Source organism: Trichomycterus rosablanca, chromosome 11, assembly GCF_030014385.1.
Source record: "Trichomycterus rosablanca isolate fTriRos1 chromosome 11, fTriRos1.hap1, whole genome shotgun sequence".
NCBI lineage: Eukaryota > Metazoa > Chordata > Actinopteri > Siluriformes > Trichomycteridae > Trichomycterus > Trichomycterus rosablanca.
In genome coordinates, this window is record NC_085998.1 from 3,901,805 (window position 1) to 3,922,823 (window position 21,019).

A 21,019-nucleotide genomic window follows, 5' to 3' on the forward strand; every position below is an offset into this window, starting at 1 on the left:
CCATTTAAATGTTAACAACTGGTGCTGGCCAATCAAAGAATTAACAGCTTCCGCTGGCCAATCAAATCTTAATAACTGGCACTGGCCAATCAAACGATTAACGATTGGTGCTGGCCAATTAAACGATAAATGGTTGGCGCTGGCCAATCAAACGATTAACAGCTGGCCCTGGCCAATCAAACGATTACGATTAACAGCTGATGCTGGCCAATCAAACTGTTAATGGTTGGCCTTGGCCAATCAAACGATTAACAGCTGGCACTGGCCAATTAATCAATTTACGGTTGGTGCTGACCAATCAAATGTTAACAACTGGCACTGGTCAATAAAACAGTTAATGGTTGGCGCTGGCCTATCACATGTTAACAGCTGGTGCTGGTCAATCAAATGTTAACCAATAGCACTGGCCAATCAAATGGCCGATCAAACAGTTAACAACTGGCGTTGGCCAATCAAATGTTAACAGCTGATGCTGGCCAATCAAACGATTAATGGCTGGTGTTGGTCAATCAAATCCAGACTTGTGGTTCTTGGTATTTACTGTTAGTAAATGTATTAGTATTTTGGTACTGGTTAATTCTGTTGGTAATTATTACCAGTTTTACTAGTTGGCCTCACAGAGGAGTCCAAATGCTTATACTATACTATACAAGCTAATCTAATATTGACTGACTATCACTTGTGATGCGACTGTTTGTTATTACTAATAACTAGGGCTAACTTTACCTAAACTGCTAACGTTATCCAGAACAGACTACAGAGGAAATAAATCCAGATTGTATTACTAATGTAATACATGAATAATCAAATGAAGCATCAGTTCCTGATTTCACATCCACTCTGTTACAAAACCAGTTACAAAACACGTCTGCTGAAACATTTCTCAACATCTCTAACACCGCGCACAAGAAGTTGCGTTAGTGTTCTATCAAGAACAAACGTCCTTTCATTTCTACAACCGCAACTTAAATATATAGAACATCACTCAGGTGGCTAATGTTCTTCTTCTGCCATTCTATACCCCTGACCTGGGGTTGCTTATTCTGTACCACTATGAAACGACACTGGTGACATAATTAAATAATAAAAATAAAGATAATGCACGGGTACCACATAGAAAAGTGTGGGAACGAGATACTAATGTGACGGTGACTTAATAAGGCTGTGGGGCGAGATCCTGATGCGTGGCCTCGACTTGATGAGGTGCGAGATCAAGATCCTAATGCTTAACCTGGATTTAAGGAGTCGTGGGGAGGAGATCATTACCTCGTGGCCATTACTTAGCTTGGTTATTTTGGTCACAGCTAACATAAAGCATACAGAATGGTATATTTGCTCTTGGGGAGGAAAGGTAAGCTAAGCTTAAGCATATCTCGTTCCCACACCTTACTAATTCATGAACACGAATTAGGATCTCGTCCCGACGTCTTATCAAGTCGTGGCCATGCATTCTTTAATTTACTGTATACAAGATGTATAAATTCCCAACTGCTAGCCAACAACATCTGACTGACTTTAATGAAGTCCATGAGCAGAGCTCATTTGGAAGTCAGGATGTACAGTGTATCACAAAAGTAAGTACACCCCTCACATTTCTGCAAATATTTCATTATATCTTTTCATGGGACAACACTATAGACATGAAACTTGGATATAACTTAGAGTAGTCAGTGTACAGCTTGTATAGCAGTGTAGATTTACTGTCTTCTGAAAATAACTCAACACACAGCCATTAATGTCTAAATAGCTGGCAACATAAGTGAGTGCACCCCACAGTGAACATGTCCAAATTGTGCCCAAATGTGTCGTTGTCCCTCCCTGGTGTCATGTGTCAAGGTCCCAGGTGTAAATGGGGAGCGGGGCTGTTAAATTTGGTGTTTTGGGTACAATTCTCTCATACTGGCCACTGGATATTCAACATGGCACCTCATGGCAAAGAACTCTCTGAGGATGTGAGAAATAGAATTGTTGCTCTCCACAAAGATGGCCTGGGCTATAAGAAGATTGCTAACACCCTGAAACTGAGCTACAGCATGGTGGCCAAGGTCATACAGCGGTTTTCCAGGACAGGTTCCACTCGGAACAGGCTTCGCCAGGGTCGACCAAAGAAGTTGAGTCCACGTGTTCGGCGTCATATCCAGAGGTTGGCTTTAAAAAATAGACACATGAGTGCTGCCAGCATTGCTGCAGAGGTTGAAGACGTGGGAGGTCAGCCTGTCAGTGCTCAGACCATACGCCGCACACTGCATCAACTCGGTCTGCATGGTCGTCATCCCAGAAGGAAGCTGACGCACAAGAAAGCCAGCAAACAGTTTGCTGAAGACAAGCAGTCCAAGAACATGGATTACTAGAATGCCCTGTGGTCTGACGAGATCAAGATAAACTTGTTTGGCTCAGATGGTGTCCAGCATGTGTGGCGGCGCCCTGGTGAGAAGTACCAAGACAACTGTATCTTGCCTACAGTCAAGCATGGTGGTGGTAGCATCATGGTCTTGGGCTGCATGAGTGTTGCTGGCACTGGGGAGCTGCGGTTCATTGAGGGAAACATGTATTCCAACATGTACTGTGACATTCTGAAACAGAGCATGATCCCCTCCCTTCGAAAACTGGGCCTCATGGCAGTTTTCCAACAGGATAACGACCCCAAACACAACCTCCAAGATGACAACTGCCTTGCTGAGGAAGCTGAAGGTAAAGGTGATGGACTAAACCCAATTGAGCACCTGTGGCGCATCCTCAAGTGGAAGGTGGAGGAGTTCAAGGTGTCTAACATCCACCAGCTCCGTGATGTCATCATGGAGGAGTGGAAGAGGATTCCAGTAGCAACCTGTGCAGCTCTGGTGAATTCCATGCCCAGGAGGGTTAAGGCAGTGCTGGATAATAATGGTGGTCACACAAAATATTGACACTTTGGGCACAATTTGGACATGTTCACTGTGGGGTGTACTCACTTATGTTGCCAGCCATTTAGACATTAATGGCTGTGTGTTGAGTTATTTTCAGAAGACAGTAAATCTACACTGCTATACAAGTTGTACACTGACTACTCTAAGTTATATCCAAGTTTCATGTCTATAGTGTTGTCCCATGAAAAGATATAATAAAATATTTGCAGAAATGTGAGGGGTGTACTCACTTTTGTGATACACTGTATATGTTAAATTCAGTATATTTTATATGTTTATTTTACACCAGTCTTTAATAAAAAGCTGAATCAATTTCCCTTATTGGCAATCTTCTGTGTTCCCATCGATACTCCCCCAATGGAGTTCACATTTGTACTTGCTAGAAGACGAATCCTCATTAGTTTCCCTATCTCCTATTCCTTGTGGTTGAGAGATGTTTTTGCTTACTTGCGCCTTGAGAAAATTACATTTGGTCTGAGGGGTTCTACAGACAACTACTATAGGTGCTGGTCACCTTTCATTACTTTTTTCAAATCCCTTCCACAGCTCCCAGTGGAAGACCTAGATCACACCTGGGCATCATAGATCACGCAGGCCACATCCGGCCCTTCGGCTGCCCCCAAGCGGCCCGCATGAGGTCAGTGGCACATAAAAATCAGACGTAAATAAATGTACATCACACATGCAATACAACAGGATGTTTTTATTTTGACAGGACCGCTATTTCTAAATTTATCTAAGTTTCAATTTACAAGTGAGCGAGTGTATCGAGCTTCACCGTAATGCTTTGGCGAACAGAACCGAGTGCGGTTGATTGAGAGACGGTCGAGTTTTAACAAGACATAAACTTCTAGTATTTATTTGCTGAAAGTCAGGTGTAAAGCTGTTCAAGGATCACAATTTAAATCTAGGGTTTGAATCGCCATTACGGTACTAAACACAGAAATACAAGAACCTGAACGATGCAGAACGCTCACATCTGAAGAAGTCACATCTAAAGCTAAACTATAAAAGTTTTACACATCCATGACTGCAGCAGTCAAGATCAGCTTTGTGATATCCAAAGAAATATCCAACAATAACAAAGAACTGAAAAACAGCAAATTGTTTATAGTAATTTAACAGCTCATCAGAACTGATACTAATAATATTGAGCAGAATTAAGTTCACCCTATTGGTCCAGCCCTCCACAACAGTCCAAGTTTCTTATGTGGCCCCTTGGAAATGTAATTGCCCGCTTCTGACCTAGATAGTCCAGCCTCTTAACCAACTTCTCCTGTTTATTCTCCCCCCCCCCCCCCCCCCCCCCTTTATTATTCTTTCACTTATTTACTTACTTGACTTACTGTGGTTTGTTAACATTTGATCTTATATGTATGTTTCTGTTGTATGTTCCTTTGTTTGGTTAAGTTTGACTGTTTTTGTAAGGCATTAGAACAGTAATAAATGGAATTGAAAAAAAATAGCTTTACCAGTGGGGATTCTTAGCATTTATTTATTTATTTATTTACACAGTGGTTATATTCACGGCAGGAAGAAAAGGTAATTCTCCTTGTTAAGTGCTGTTCTAATATGTGGCTTTTTTACACCAATTTTTGTCAAGAAATTAAAAACTGTTCCCAAGATTCCTCTCATAGTCTTAAGTACGGCTATAGATTGTCGTTACTGTAAGTACTTAAGACATTCAGTCAGTAAGCTTTTAGCAGGGGGCTCCACAGCATCCAGAGTCCGGAACTTTAAGGATTTTATTCATTCACTGTCCGTTTTACCACCATGGTGGGTACAATTCACTGGGTGAAATTCAGGAACCACCTTGGAAGGGTTGGCAGTTTATCACAGGACACACACACCTAGGGTAATTGAGTATCTCCAATTAGCCTGACTGCATGTCTTTAGAGGGTTTGAGGAAACCCAAACAGACACTAGGAGAACATTCAAGCCCCACACAGCAAGGACCCACATTGCTCTCCCTGGGAATCAAACCCAGGACCTTCTTGCTGTAAGGCGACCCCTAAGGATTCTAACAAAATACCACTGCACAAACCCCTCATTATAAAAGTAAGCATGTTATAACTTAATCAGAACGGATTACACAACCTCAAACTGTTTGGATTGATTCCACAGAACTGAACCAGAACTGAACTAACACAGATATGCAGGCGGGACTATTTTTTCCAGCCAACAACATTAGTTATCTGATTGGAAACGGTCCGGGCGAGAGAGGCCTGAAGGCCGTTTCTGTACCAGGGAACAGGAAAAAGCTGGACCAGCACCGAGGCAGCGGGCGGAACCATCACGAAGGCGGATATGCAGATCCCCGAGAAGTAAACAAAGCCAAAATCACACACACACACACTACCACACACACACGACACACAAATCAAGTCTTAACAGGTCACATTTTTTCTCTCCTGTTTGTGCTCGTGTTGCAACTGCACACGCCTAGAAGAATAAAAGCCCAACACGCCACGCAGCAGCTTCTGCCTGGCATTATCACACAGAATAATCCTGGAACGCCAGAACAAAAACTCTCCAACACCAGCTTTATCTGAACTACACAGCCAAAAGTATTTGGACGCCTGAGCATTTCAAAAACAAATGGTATTTAAATAGAGTGACCTGTTTGTGTAGCTGATTTGCATGCAGGACGCTGGAGTTTATTTACACTAGAACAGGAAAGGACCTTCCCTAAATGGCTGCTACAAAATTAAAGGCATATGATTTGCTTTGTAGAATTAATTACACCTGTTAGAACCTAGACACCTGTTTCTGAATTCTTACATTTGGTCTGAGGGGTTCTACAGACAACTTTTAAAGATGCTGGTCACCTTTCATTACTTTTTTAAAATCCCTTCCACAGCTCCCAGTGGAAGACCTAGATCACACATGGGCATCATAGATCACGCAGGCCACATCCGGCCCGTCGGCTGCCCCCAACCGGCCCGCATGAGGTCAGTGGCAATTAAAAATCAGACGTAAATAAATGTACATCACACATGCAATACAACAGGATGTTTTCATTTTGACGGGTCCGCTATTTCAATTGGATTGGTTCTTGTCACTGTCCACAGTCAAGCAAGCTTTACTTTACCATGGTTTTAGGATGAACATCTTAAGGTTTAACTGATGTTTGATGGTAATAACATGAGTTGAAAGAGAAAAGCTGTATGAGATGTTTGTTTTTGATTAAATGAAAAAAGGGATTGCATTGTTTGGCCACGGTGATCAGAAATGTGAGCAGATAATTACTGCTCATTCATGTAATTAACCAATCAAACGGCCATGTGACATCAGCACAATTCACCAAGTTATACAAACATAACTCGAGAGCGTCACGTTTCAATAGTTCATGTTTGCAAACATCAGAATTCTGGGTGGGTATGGGGGGTGTAATCCGAGTGGCCGGGTCATTGTTGGTGCCTGATGGTCTGGTTTACATCTCAGAAAGTGCTGGGTTTTTTTAGACTGTACACAGAATGGTGTGAAAAACATCCAGTAAGCAGCAGTTGTGCAGGTGGAAATAGCTTGTTGAGAAATGGCCAGGCTGGTTCAAAAGATACAATCATGTTTTTCAGTTTGGTCACATTCATGACAGGAACGGTAGTTACTGCTTACACAAGATTCATCAGTTCAAGTTTTTCATGTCAAACACAGTCATGGACAATTTTGCATCTCCAATTCACCTGACCTGCATGAGGACACCCAGGCAGACACGGGAAGAACATGCAAACTTTACACAGAAAGGACCCCAAATGCTCGACCTGGGGATCAAACCCAGGATCTTCTTGCCATGAGGCGACAGTGCTACCCACCGAGCGACCGTGCCGCCACGGCGTCTTTATAACAGCTCTGACTTGCATGAAAGTGAAACGTTAACGTCAGGAATGTTTGGTGCTAAAAAGAGCGGTTTTAATTGTTTAAAGTAGAAACAAACACTGTTTTGGTAAAAAACAGGATGATTGCAATCAACCATCACAAACGTTGGTTATCAACACTAAAGTTAGTTAAACACACAATCACACAGAGACTAACAATGTCATTACATTAATTCATGTCTTTAGGTTATATTTGTAAGAAAACCCACGTGAACACATTACTCATTACTGTCAATCAGTGTAGCGATGCATGTCTAACATAATACAGGTTAAAATGGCAGAAACACCCCCCTCCACCCCTCCAACCCGTACATTTGCTCCCCTCCAATGTTCAATTCATGACTGAACATCTGATCCATTCGTAAATCTTTTCAATTTGGACACAAGAGCAGCTTAAGCGCCATGAAAGCAGCTAATAAAAATATTATCACAATAAATGAGCCGACTCTGCAACCCAGGAATGTAAAGCATCGCTGGCATGATACCTGCAGGCGTTAGAACAATTAGCGCCGTAACTCGTGCAGGATCAATGTCATGTCAGTAAACATCATCATCACAGCACATAATCTGTCTGTGAATGAATCGGAAAATGAAATTTAATTTTGTCTTTTTAGTCAGTTTTGGCTGCATGATGCTGCCTGAAATTACAACAGGCATAACATTATAACCACCTTCCTAATATTGTGTTGGTCCCCCTGACCCATCAAGTTTGGAGGCCAAGTCAACACCTCAAACTGGTTGTTGTGCTCCTCAAACCGTTCCTGAAGCATTTTAGCTTTGTGGCAGGGTGCATCATCCTGCTGAAAGAGGCCACAGATATCAGGGAACCGTCTCCATGAACATGGGTGAACATGGTCTGCAACTAGTGCTGGACAATAATTCGAGATCAATATATATCGCGATAGAAAATGTTTCAATAACGGTGATATGATTTTTAAACAAATTCGATCGATATGCATTACGTCAGTGCGCTTTGCCCGTGTTACTTTTTTGCGGAAGCATTTCTGCTCGCAGGTGTTCCCACAGGGATGCAATTCAACAGCGCACCTCAAGCGAGTAGTTCTCCATCAAAACAGTGCAGTTACACACTCAACATAAATGTCAACCACCAACACAATTACAGAAAAAGTACTAGTACTGAGTACTAATACCAGTTATTAATATTACTTCTTATTAGTTGTGGCGCGCCACGAGTAAAGGCACCAACGGGATATTCGCATTCCACTGTTACTAGATTGGGCTGTTTTCCTCCTAATTGGGCGGGTTTTTTTTCAAAAACAATTTAATAGCATTTAAATAACACTTCTATTGAAAATAGAATATTCAGTTTTAAGAAGCCCCAGCATTGTAGAAGGCTATTAAAAGTAAAGTCCATTTTCAATGCCGATTTGGCTTAACAGTGTTGGTCAGAATGTGTCATATTCTTGAAAGAAAATTAAAATGTGTTTTCCATGCATTCACACTGGCAAGTTTGCAATCAAATGATCAAGTATTGCAAAGGAATATCTTTGAAATTCTTCCTCGTAATGTTAAGGTTATAGGCTCTATTTTAGTTTTTCACTTGTCAGGGAAAATGAGAAAAAAATAAAAAGCTTATTATGCTAGGCTTGATGTAATTCTACATGGTACTCACTGCCTGTATAGGTAAATGAGTGAGTGACCAAAACACTACTAGATCTACAGCAGCTTGCCACATAAAAAATAAGGTATCAGGCAGTTTCTGTGCCACCCCTGTGTGAGCAATGGTCTCAGTCTGGCCACCACTATGAAAATTGTCTGGCTCCGCCACTGTCCACAGTTGAAAAAGAAGCAGATGAAATAGCTGATAAGAGATGAAGGACTAATTCAGTGGTGTAATCAGCTTGTATTTCTTGCCAGAAACCAGAAAAGAGGTTTGCAGGTACAGCCATCCAGTTTGTGTTCTTGGCAGTTTTTCTGACATTTGTGTTATTCATATCGATATCGGAATTATATCGTATCGACCGAAATTAGGAGTTATATCGTGATATAAATTTTAGCCATATCGTCCAGCCCTATCTGCAACAATGCTTAGGTAGGTGCTACGTGTCAGAGTAATGTCCACATGGATGGCAGGACCCAAGGTTTCCCAGCAGAACGTTACCCAAAGCATCACACTGCCTCCGCCGGCTCGCCTTCTTCCCATAGTGCATAATGTTATGCCTGGTCGGTGTATGTGTATGTATAAATGTGTGTGTATATAGAATCAAAATCCCGGGGCTGTGCAGCACCTACACTACCTGATGTACCACAGTGCAGCCCAACATGAGGAAATTAGAAGAAAGAAAGAAAGAAAGAAAGAAAGAAAGAAAGAAAGAAAGAAAGAAAGAAAGAAAGAAAGAAAGAAAGAATAAAATGTTTTTCTTTCTTTTCACAGTAAACAATTCTGTCAGTCCAGAACACTGAAGCTAATTAAGGAAGAATGCTAATAAAGATTAAGCTCTTTCCTGCACAGTTGGGCTATTATAATTACATTTTACTAAATAAAAAACAGCCTGAAGGTGGCAGGAATAATTTAATTCAGCTTTAACTGCGTTAGTCTGGGTTCATTTATCCAGGATTTGGCATTTTAAACTGTCTATTAGAATTGCATTCCTGCTAACTGGCTAAAAACATCAATGCTAACTTATAACACATAACTGCTAATATAATGCTGAGGTTGCTTTTGTACTAAGCTTAATGTCGATAATGTTTGCACACAAAGCACCAGGAAGTTAGTGATGTTGACATCTACATACTTCAATATTATTATTAAATTATTCAAATAAGCAGCACTAGACATTTATATACTGAGAAAATAAGGCTTGTATAGTATTCTGAGTCGCAGGCTCTAAACCTGTGGTAAAGTAAAGCTTGCTTGACTGTGGAGTCTGTTGTTTTTCAGCAGCTTCTAATTCATGGTTCTTGGATTACATCTGACAGACGGGATGAATTTCCTGAGTACACAGTGACAGTTTGGGGTTTTCTTCCCAACCTTGTCTTATAGGAAACAATGACATCATATCTGTTTACGTACCTACCTGTCTATCTATCTGTCTGTCTGTCTCTATCCGTCCATCTATCTATTTACCTACCTACCTACCTGTCTATCTATCTGTCTGCCTGTATCTATCTGTCCATCTATCTATTTACCTACCTGTCTGTCTGTCTGTCTGTTATCTATCTATCTATCCATCTATCTGTTTACTTACCTACCTACCTGTCTGTCTGTCTGTCTATCTGTCTGTCTGTCTGTTTATCTCCATACCCTTCTGTCTGTCTGTCTGTCTGTCTGTAGCTATCTAGCTATCTATCTATGTAGGTAGGTAAACAGACAGGTAGGTTTGTTTGTTTGTTTATTTATTAGGATTATAACATCATGTTTTACACTTTGGTTACATTCATGACAGGAACGGTAGTTACTCATTACACAAGATTCATCAGTTCACAAGTTTATATCCAACACAGTCATGGACAATTTAGTGTCTCCAATTCACCTCACTTGCACGTCTTTGGACTGTGGGAGGAAACCGGAGCACCCGGAGTAAACCCACGCAGGCACGGGGAGAACATGCAAACTCCACACAGAAAGGACCCGGACCGCCCCACCTGGGGATCGAACCCAGGACCTTCTTGCTGTGAGGCGACAGTGCTACCCACTTAGCCACCGTGCCGCCCCAGACAGGTAGGTAAACAGACACAGCGCCGTACCGACACACTGGAGTCATTTAGACGGCGATACTCAAGTTGCTTCTTTACTTTGTGTCATTTAAAACGAATTATAAAAGATGTTTTAGATTTAAATGATTTAAGCACATTTCGTGTCTCGTTTTCATTAAAAAAAACCTCAGTCTTTTTGAGTTTAGTGTTTTGCAGTCTATCAGTATGTGTTTGATTGTTAGTCTCTCTTTACATCGATGGCAGGTTGGAGCATCTTCTCTAGTGAGGAGATGCTTGTGCGTTAGCTTAGAGTGTCCGAGGATGGTTTGGTTTAGTCGACTGTCCATTCTAGTATAGGTTTGACAGACAGATTAAATGAGCATTACTGTACAATGCTTGTAGGCAATATATATAATATAATATATTTACAGATGTGCAATGTAGGTTCCATAAACAGAGTGACACATGATGCTTCATGAGTTATTTATGATAAATAATGTACCCTATATGGCCAAATGTACATGGACACTTCTTAATTATAGAGTTTGGGTGCTTAAATAACACCTAGAAGAAGCCCCATCAGTGCCCAACTTCACACATGATATTAATAGAACCAAATTCCCATAGTTACACTCCAAAATCGTTATTATTATGGCTGCAAAGTAGGTTAAACTGTTCTTGTGTTGTACTTCTTGTCTTTCCTTGGTGTATTTGGAGCGTTCTGTTAGGATGTGTTCCAGAATTGGGTAATTTTCGAAGAGGTTTATGGTCAAATGCGTACACCATGTTGGCCATATGGTGTATAGATGTATATGGGCACTGAGAAGCCCCCATCTGCAGTCAAACAATTACTAACAGAGAATTAAAGGGCATGCCACAAAGTTTCTACACTACCGAAGCAGGCTGTTGATTATTTTTGTTGGTTTGTCAGGTTTTTTCAATCATTAGGTGACAGAAAAAGCTAAGCAGGAGGAATTGAGATGCTTGTAAGTATGAAAACGTGTGAATTTAGGAGCACATGTGGAAAGAAAAAGACTAAATCAGACACCATACGGTAAGGAAAGGAGTCAAAACCACGTGTCTGATAGTGATAATGATGATGACAAAGCATGAAGCACCCTGACTGATTTACCAAATCACTAGAAGTTTTAATAAGTTAATTCTAATGTTTATTTCTAAGCTTTCCTTCCACCCATCATCATTATCACATTACATGCGCACCAGGATCCGGAACAAGCACCAGGGAGGGAGGCGGTGTTTCCCAAAAATCCTTAATAATTCCACATAAACAAGCATCACTGCCTGGAGATAAAGCTTTACACTAGTGAAACAAGTTCATTTTAAACTTTAAACACCAGCTCAAAGCTTTAAAAGAAAGAGACACAAAGTTGAACTCACCAGGCGGATGAACCTGCGCTTCACTTCACTTAGGAGTTTATGGGACTGAACAGAACCTCGACTCCGACCACAAAACACGCAGAAATCCTCTCGCAACTAATTTAAACTAGTAAAATAACCCTAAATTAAAGCTCTGCCTGCAGGAATCGTGCGCACACACACGCACTGGAGTGAATACAGCACGGCTTAAAGTGTTTGCGAACCAAATCACCAAACACTTCCCGTTACCGCACCCCTCCATTATGAATCACTCTGCTGAATCGGTTCCGTCTAATAAGCGCGTTTAAATGAATCGATTCGTTCGAATCACCTTCATGGGAAAAGTCCCGTTTGGCTGTTTAACAGCAAAACGACTTTATAGTGTAAATATTCGATTAAAAATACGTGATTTCACCATTTGCTTTACAGCCTGAACACCTTTGAGACAAACTGGAGCTTTAAATGCAACCTCACGAATGCGTTTTTGATTGATAAATGGCCAATGCGTCCCACAGACACACTCCAAAATCTTGTGCAAGTTCTTTACAGAAGCATAAAGGCTGTTTAAGCCACAAACAGGGAGTGTACAGTGTGCCCATGGTTTTGGAATGGAATGTCTGACAAGTGGACACTCGGGTGGCACAGAGGTCTGTTACACTAGCCCACCACATGCGCTACTGTCCAGCCAGGCGTCTATACAGACTAGGTCGAAGCCCAGCGATGGATTGGTGCCTGCTGAAACCCTGACCCTGGATGAAGTGGTTATAAAAAAGCTCTACCCACTAGGCTACCACCGTCCCCAAAAAGACTCGATCGCAGTCTCTACTTCTTGATTTTAGCCAAAAGGCCAAGATGACTAGATAGTGTAATTATTTGATTAAAAAGGTCCATAAATACATGATTTTACAATTTGCTTTACAGCCTAAACACCTTTGAGACAAACTGGAGCTTTAAATGCGACCCAGGCCTTCTCCTCCATCACCACCTGACCTCACAAATGCTCTTTTGATTAAATGGCCACTGCGTCCCACAGTTACACTCCAAAATCTTGTGCAGGTTCTTTACAGAAGCATAAAGGCTGTTTAAGCCACAAACAGGGAGTGTACAGTGTGCCCATGGTCTTGGAATGGAATGTCTGACAAGTGGACACTCGGGTGGCACAGAGGTCTGTTACACTAGCCCACCACATGCGCTACTGTCCAGCCAGGCGTCTACACAGACTAGGTCTAAGGGAAAATGAGGGGTCGAAACCCAGCGACGGATTGGTGCCTGCTGAAACCCTGACCCTGGATGAAGTGGTTATAAAAAAGCTCTACCCACTAGCCTACCACCGTCCCCAAAAAGACTCGATCACAGTCTCTACCTCTTGATTTTAGCCAAAAGCGAGATCGCTTGGATCACCTTAACCCTTTGATGCACAAGCTAAGCAAACCCCTTCTAATGCACAACATGGGTCAAAAATTACCCATATTCATCCATTCAAGAATATTTTCATATGCACATTTGTCAGTTATTCATGTATTTGCTGTCTTAGCTAATAAAAGCTATCTATTCTAGAATATGTAAACAGCTAGCAAGCAAATAGTATTGAACATATTCAAGAGCCGAATCTTTGGTTGTCTTTCAAAAGATCAGTAAATATGTTTTTGACTACAAACACTTACAAATGTCAGTAGTTCCTGTCAAATTCCATAGTAAATACATAAGGGTCGTTTTTGACCCATGTTGTGCATTAGGAGGGTAGTGATACAAAAATGATTTTTATAAAAAAAAGCAAAAAATATAAAACTGAAATAAGGATTTGTGATGATCAAAAACAAGTTAATTGAAAAATTCATGGAAGCTTGAATGACGAAATTAATTTATTGCAAAGATATAGAAAATAAAAACTCAGTTGGGTCACTTTTGACCCAGGTTGTGCATCAAAGGGTTGGGAAAAGTCCAGTTCAGCTATTTAAAAGCAAAACGACTAAATAGTGTCATTATTTGATTAAAAAGGTCCATAAATACATGATTCTACAATTTGCTTTACAGCCTGAACACATTTGAGACAAACTGGAGCTTTAAATGCGAGCCAGGCCTTCTCCTCCATCACCACCTGACCTCACAAATGCTCTTTTGATTAAATGGCCACTGCGTCCCACAGTTACACTCCAAAATCTTGTGCGGATTCTTTACAAAAGCCACAAACAGGGAGTGTACAATATGCCCATGGTTTTGGAATGGAACGTCTGACAAGTGGACTCTCAAGTGGCACAGAGGTCTGTTACACTAGCCCACCATGTGTGCGCTACTGTCCAGCCAGGCATCTACACAGACTGTGCCTAAGGGAGGGAGGGGGGCTGGGTCGAAGCCCAGCGACGGATTGGTGCTCTGTCCAGGGTATTCTGTGTTTCCCAGTGGAACCGGACCTGATGCAACCCTGACCTGGATAAAGTGGTTATAAAAAATGAACTGGTGTCCACATACTTGTTGCCATATAATATACACAGACACAGAAAAGCACATGAAACACATTTTCACTAACAGCTTCATCCTGGTCAGGGTCACAGAGTGCCCGGCAGCACCCCTAAAACACTGGGCACTAGGCAGCAATTGCAGGTCATCATTAGGGGAATTTTGGAGAAGTCAATCCATCTTCTGTATAATTCTTATTATATTTATTATTTTATATTAATATTATATTATATATTTGTTTTATATAGCAGATTTTACACACTTGTTAGTAATTGTTATGGCTGAAACACCTGAAATCAGTGGGTTGGGACTTATTTGTACTGGAAGGTAGTACATTTCTAGTAAATCTCCACACACACACACACACACACACACACACACACACACACACACACACACACACACACACACACACACACACACACACACACACACACACACACACACACACACACACACACACACAGGCGTGTCCGATTCCCACTGCACTTGCAACATCCGTCTTATGTAACACCCATATTGGTCAAAGCCAACCATTGACCACAGCCAGTTATGCAAAATGTACCTGGACACCCCATTCCAAAACCATGGGTATTAATAAGGTGGCACCACCACCCTCTTTTTAAGGCAATGCCAGCCTTTACTCTTTTGAGAAGACATTTTACCAGATTTTGAAGTGTGCTTGTGAGAATTTATGCCTATTCAGTCAAAAGAACACTTGTAAAGTCAGGCACCAAAGCTGAACAAGTCAGGGTGTGTTACTGCATTGCGTCCAGTGATTCTGGGGAAGCCAGACCCACCACGACCCTGACCAGGACGTAGTAGTAGTAAGCCATGATAATGTAATGAATATATTTTCCCTGCACCTGCCAAAAGAGGCTTAAAACACTTTAAAAATTCCCCTAGGTGGAAGTGAATGATGCACTGGGACGCACCTTGTTTCCAGGTGGTACCAAATTCACCGCAACCCTGACCAGACCAGACTTCAGCAGCCCGTTGAAATAATTGCAAATATGTAACCTGGCGACATCTAGCGGACACAAAGCGACATTACTGCAATTTTACTTTTCCATTTTGAATACAGGGTACAAATGAAACCCTGGTGGTTACAGAGTGAACTACGGTATTGCACCATGAAAACAAAGCATTATATTGATGTTAGTTATTTAGCAAGGGAGTCTGTCATATTTTCATTTGTAAACAGTCTATAACAGGGGAGCCCAATACGCTGATCGTGATCTACCAGTCGATCGCACAGTGCACGCTGGTACATCGCGCCTCATTCAAACAGGTCAGCGTGATTGACATGAAATGTGACCAGTTTATTTAATTTGCGGTTTGTCACCACAGCTACACCTCAGCCCGCCTAAAGCACTGCGAATGTAGAAAGTTTTCATGCATCAGTAGCCAGTTTTAACATTTTTCCTTTTGTAACCTGCACTGTTTGTGAAGATGAGGGCGCAACCGAGCACAAAGAAACCAAAACGCTTCGATTCGGACAAGATCCCTGCAGAGACACAGAATGACGTTTCATTCATACGTGAAAGAAGCTGACAGAAAATATTCAGATCTCATGTTACATACAGAAATTACCCAAGAAGGAAGGATGGGTCCTGCTGAGTCTGGTTCCTCTCAAGGTCTCTTCCTGTAATTTGAAGGGAGTTTTTCTTTGCCACTGTCGCCCTCGGGTTTTTGTGTCTGTTGGTCCTGGATTTTGTAACGTTGCTTTGAGACAATGTCTATTGTAAAAAGCACTGTATAAATAAAGTTGACTTGACTTGACATTCATTTGAAGTCAGGGGCCTCTGCTGGACAATTTTGGAATTTGCTGGCTGAGGAAACATAAATACTTATAAAAAAATTTGCCACATATTCAACAGCATTTTAGGATCAATCTACTTGTGTGAATCAGCCTTTTACCACATAAAAATAATGAAATGTAAATATCGCTCCACTCTTACTGATAAACACTTGAAAGCTGCTTGAGAATCGGCATCAGCAGCTCCTGTCCAGATACATAAACCTGACCGACACCATTCAGAGTAAATCATCAGAATAAGGTCAGTGTGATTTATTAGTCTCTTGCCCTGTAAAGCTGAACATCAGTATAGGAACTGAAGCACATTTAAAAAAGCTTTAGCCGCTCAGGTGGCGCAGCGTTAAAAAGACACGCTGCAATCAGAGCCGGATTCTGAGTACATCGTATCGAATCTAGCTCGGCCTCACCGGTTCGAGGCTGAGTGGCTGTATGAGCAACGATTGGCCGGTTGCTCAGTCGGGGGGCGGGATAAAGAACCGGATGTGGGTCTCTCTCTGTCAGAATGCGATTACGAGCTCTGCCGGCTGATTAGAGGCGCCTGCACAGAGATGAGGAAGATTGCCTTTAGGATGTGTCTCTCCGCCTGCAACGCTAGGTGGCACGACACTCATCAATGTGTGGGTGGCAAAAATGCATCCGGCTGCTGCCCATGTTTCGGAGGGGCTATGGGTTAGCTTCGATCTCCTCGGTCAGGGCGGGGTTCGGCATAGACAGAGAGGAAGCAGGATGCAAATTTAACAATTGGATGCGCTAAAGGGGGAGAAAAAGGGAAAAAAAAAAAAAAAAAAACAACCATAAAAAGTAGATCGCGATGACCTGTCGACTGAAATAGTGGAACTCAAGCCACAAAAGTGTGGCCACCCCTGGGCTATTACATGACTGGACCAGTCCCAGAGATTGCATACTGAAGCGGCAGCATGAAGAAACCCAACATTTCCTCCCATTAGCACACGTTCAGACCGGCAGCGATGCAACACGAGCTGCAGCACAAACACCTCTGAGATGAACTGTAACATTTGCTGTTATTCTGACCTCACGAATGCTCTTTTGACTAAACGGACACAAATTCCCACAGACACACTCCAAAATCTTGTGAAAATACTTCCCTACGAGTAAAGACTGGTGGGATATTCTTTCGGAATGGGATGTACAGTCATGTGAAAAAGTTAGGACACCCCATTAAAACTTTTGTCTTTTTGAACATATTTAAACATGTGGACATTTGAGCTTCATTTGAACAGTACTGAGAGATGGAGCTTATATAACTAACCAAATCAAATGTTAATAATTACTTTTAAACAAGTTGTAAAATGTAATGAACAATTGGAAGATGGAAATTGATTGTGAGGAAAAAGTTAGGACACCCCCACATTTATTACTACCTAAAATGTCTAAAATTAGAATCCGGTCACCACATCAGCTGCGATGATTAGACCATCGTTAGGGGACATTGGAGTTTTATTTAAACCTCAGACGTTAGTTTGGTTTGCTCTTGATTGTTGAAGTGAGTGTTATCACCATGGTGAGATCTAAAAAGCTCTCTGAGGCCTTCAGAAAGAAGGTTGTAGATGCATAAGAGTCTGGGAAGGGATTTAAAAAGATCTCAAAACAATTAGAAAATCATTTACTTAAGTGGTGAACATTTAAAACTACTGCCAACATGGTCAGGTCAGGACGTCCTAGCAAGTTCAGCCCAGGAGCGGACCGCAAGATGCGTCAATAAGTCTCCAATAATCCTACAATGTCATCACGGGACCCACGGGACCCACAGGAGCTCCTGCCACAGTTGATGTCAAGGTACATGCATCTATCATCAGAAAGAGACTGCACACGTTTGATTTTCATGGGAGGTGAGCAGGGAGGAAACCCTTGCTGTAAAAAAAAAACAAAAAAAAAACATCAGGAGACTAAAGTTTACCAGAGAACACCTAGACAAAGACCAGGACTTCTGGAACAATGTGCTTTGGACAGATGAATCCAAAGTTGAATTATTTGGGCACAGGAACAGAAGACATGTTTGGCGCAAACCAAACACAGCACTTGAGCGGAAGAACCTCAAACCAACTGTGAAGCATGGAGGTGGAAATGTCATGGTTTGGGGCTGCTTTGCAGCAGCAGGGCGTGGCAAACTCTTCATTATAGAACCCATGATGAATTCTTCACTGTATCAGAGGGTGCTTGGGGAAAATGTAAGACTGGTGTCCACATACTTTGGGACCTACAAATAATCATCCGTGCAAACTGAAAGAAATAAACGTCAGACACAGAAGCTCATCCAGGCTTATAAATACATCAGTTTAGTGCTGAAATGTGGACTTTACATTTAAATCACCTCAGAAATGAATCTAATGATCTGATATTGTGTGTTTGGTCCTCATTTGGATGCAGCCGCCACATCTTGTTCACCGAGTACTGGACCGTCCATCTTTTCCTGTGCATTATTTCCCGTATCTGCTGTGACGTTCCCGTCGTTTGATGCGCTCGTGGTGTTTCTGTGAGGATTGAACATGGGTTTGTAGATATAAATCCCTCCTCCGATTCCGATCAGCGTAGCAAAGGCGATCTGATTGAAGGGGATCCGTCTGGGAAGCATCGCTGAGGTATGTGAAGAACTTCAGTCCATTCGGGTATCCGCCGGGTTTCTTCTGATTCCTGAGCGTCCTACAATGAGAACACAGATTAAAATCAAATGTTTCTACATTTAATTTTCAGTGTTTGGGTGGTACCCACAACCACAGAGATCGAGGTTTAAATTTCAGCAGTGCTATCAACCAGCCAGGTGTTTACACAGACATGATTGGCTATGTCTGAGGGGTTGCTCTATTCCTCTGTTGCGCCCAGTGTTTCTCGGTGGAACCTGACCCCCCATGACCCTGACCAGGCATAATCGACCACTGCAACACCCAAAATACAAAAATATCATATGAATAAATATATACACACTATGACCAAAAGTATTTGGACACCTGACTTGTTGACATTTACATTTTTTATCCAAAGTGACTTACAGTTGTGACAGGATACATTCTAAGCAATTGAGTGTTAAGGGCCTTGCTCAAGGGCCCAACAGCAGCAAAGTGACAGTGGTGGGGTTTGAACCAGCAGCCTTCTGATCACTAGTCCAGTACCTTAACCACTAGGCTACAACGTCCCAGATCAAACAGTCTCAAAGAGTTTCAGCTATAGCATCAGCCACTCTTTTGAGAAGGCTTCTCACAAGACTTTGAAGTATGTCTGTGGGAATTTGTGCCCATTTACTTAAAAGAGCATTTGCATGGCTGGCCACTGAAGTTAAATGATTGATTCATTTCACCCGTTGGCAACTGATGTAGCTGAGACACATGATTAAAAAAATTATAATGTCTCAATACTTTTGTTCATATACTATACCAAACCTTTATGTTCTTCTACCTATATTTTAACAGGGTTCCAGAGTTGTGTTTTAGTGTATTTGGACTAGAGTAAGAAAATGTTTTCTTTATAAAATACATTGCTGAATGCTGTAAATGTAAATAAAACAGGGCACTTACCCAGTGTCATGCAGTAGCTCTGCATTAACTGTGAGATAAACAGTGATGAGTAAAGGTTAGATCGTACTCAGAGGTTACATTACTAGTTCAGCTCTATCAGACAGCATGCTGTAGCTCATGGGTGTGTCTCCAATCGAATCCCTAGTGCCCTACCTAGTGAATCACTGCCGACTCGATGAGCAGGTTCAGGGCGGCACGGTGGCTAAGTGGGTAGCACTGTCGCCTCACAGCAAGAAGATCTTGGGTTCGATCCCCGGGTTGGGCGGTCCGGGTCCTTTCTGTGTGGAGTTTGCATGTTCTCCCCGTGTCCACGTGGGTTTCCTCCGGGTGCTCCGGTTTCCTCCCACAGTCCAAAGACGTGCAAGTGAGTTAAATTGGAGATACAAAATTGTTTATGACTGTGTCTGATATTAAACTTGTAAGTGATGAATCTTGTGTAATGAGTAACTACCGTTCCTGTCATGAATGTAACCACAGTGTAAAACAATGAGCAGGTTCAAAATGCTGCTGCGTTTCTTAGCGCGGTCACAAACTTAGACCGATGTACCAACTTATTTAAAACTAAAACTCAACAAAATGTGGAATTTAACCAGAGTTTTAAAAATGTTTTTATAGTCTGTATACTACTACTATTTGATTTGCAAATGTGCATAGACACTCCTACCTAGTTGGTCCACCTTGTAGATGTAAAGTCAGAGACGATCGCTCATCTATTGCTGCTGTTTGAGTCGGTCATCTTCTAGACCTTCATCAGTGGTCACAGGACGCTGCCCACGGGGCGCTGTTGGCTGGATGTTTTTGGTTGGTGGACGATTCTTAGTCCAGCAGTTACAGTGAGGTGTTTAAAAACTCATACCAGCACAACACACACTAACACACCACCACCATGTCAGTGTCACTGCAGTGCTGAGAATGATCCACCACCTAAATAATACCTGCTCTGTGGTGGTCCTGACTACAGTCAGTAATTGTAGAACTACAAAGTGCTTCTATATGGTAAGTGGAGCTGATGAAATGGACAGTGTGTGTAGAAACAAGGAGGTGGTTTTAATGTTATACCTGATCAGTGTACATGCTTTACAAATATATGTCAAAATATGTCAGTGTGTGAGTGTGTGTGTGTGTGTGTGTGTGTATGTTGGTGAATTAGATGCCATGAGGGCACAAATAAACGCCAGTTTTCTCTAATATTGACTTCTAACATGAGCTCCTGGCTAGTGCAAAGTGCGTATACAAGAGTCAATTTGAGACGCACCCACACTTACTTACGCGTAGGGCGAAAGGTCGCTGTTTGGTACGGCAACAAAATGTGGACAAACAACAATTATTGCACAAACCATTCCCGCCGTTAAAAATAAATAAATGTTGGAAATATTAAGATTTAACATTTTACATTTC

At 41.8% G+C, this 21,019-nt stretch overlaps 1 protein-coding gene across 1 annotated transcript in view; it reads right to left on the reverse strand.

Moving 5' to 3' along the window:
* Window positions 1-11,876, reverse strand: part of rab27a (RAB27A, member RAS oncogene family) — a 29,893-nt gene extending 18,017 nt beyond the window's left edge. Inside the window, exon 1 of the mRNA XM_063004854.1 lies at window positions 11,837-11,876. The gene's annotated coding sequence lies outside the window, so the exon portion shown is untranslated. The remainder of the gene's footprint in view (window positions 1-11,836) is intronic.
* Window positions 11,877-21,019: the final 9,143 nt, after the last annotated feature.